Raw genomic sequence first — 464 nt, forward strand, 5'->3', positions numbered from 1 at the left:
CAAGTGCTATCAAAGAATCATAGAATCATCTAGGTTGGAATGAACCTTTAAGATCATCAAGTCCTGTGGAGACATTCCTGAATGAAAAAGGGCATAACTTAATTCCAATGAGCAACCCAGGGTTTGAACAAAGCACGGAGGACTATGTGCAACGTCCTTGGCCCCCCCTTGGCTGCCCAAAAAGGGAGGAAGAAAAGTGCTAAGCAGAATGGAATTCCGGACAAGATAAGCCGGGAGAAGAGTAAAACAAGAGGCGCATGGACAGAGGGCCTTAGCCAATCTAGTTGCGGGACGTTGCGCGTGAACAAGGGAGCTGAACCAATTCTAATGTTGTTGCATATGCATGCTTTTGCTGTAAGCCTATATATACTCTGCTAAAATATTCAATAAAGGAGAACGACCATACTCATATTGAGATTTCATCGTTACTCCGGGTCCAATCCCACTCTGACAAAGTCCAACCA

Source organism: Charadrius vociferus, unplaced genomic scaffold, assembly GCF_000708025.1.
Source record: "Charadrius vociferus isolate BGI_N301 unplaced genomic scaffold, ASM70802v2 scaffold252, whole genome shotgun sequence".
NCBI lineage: Eukaryota > Metazoa > Chordata > Aves > Charadriiformes > Charadriidae > Charadrius > Charadrius vociferus.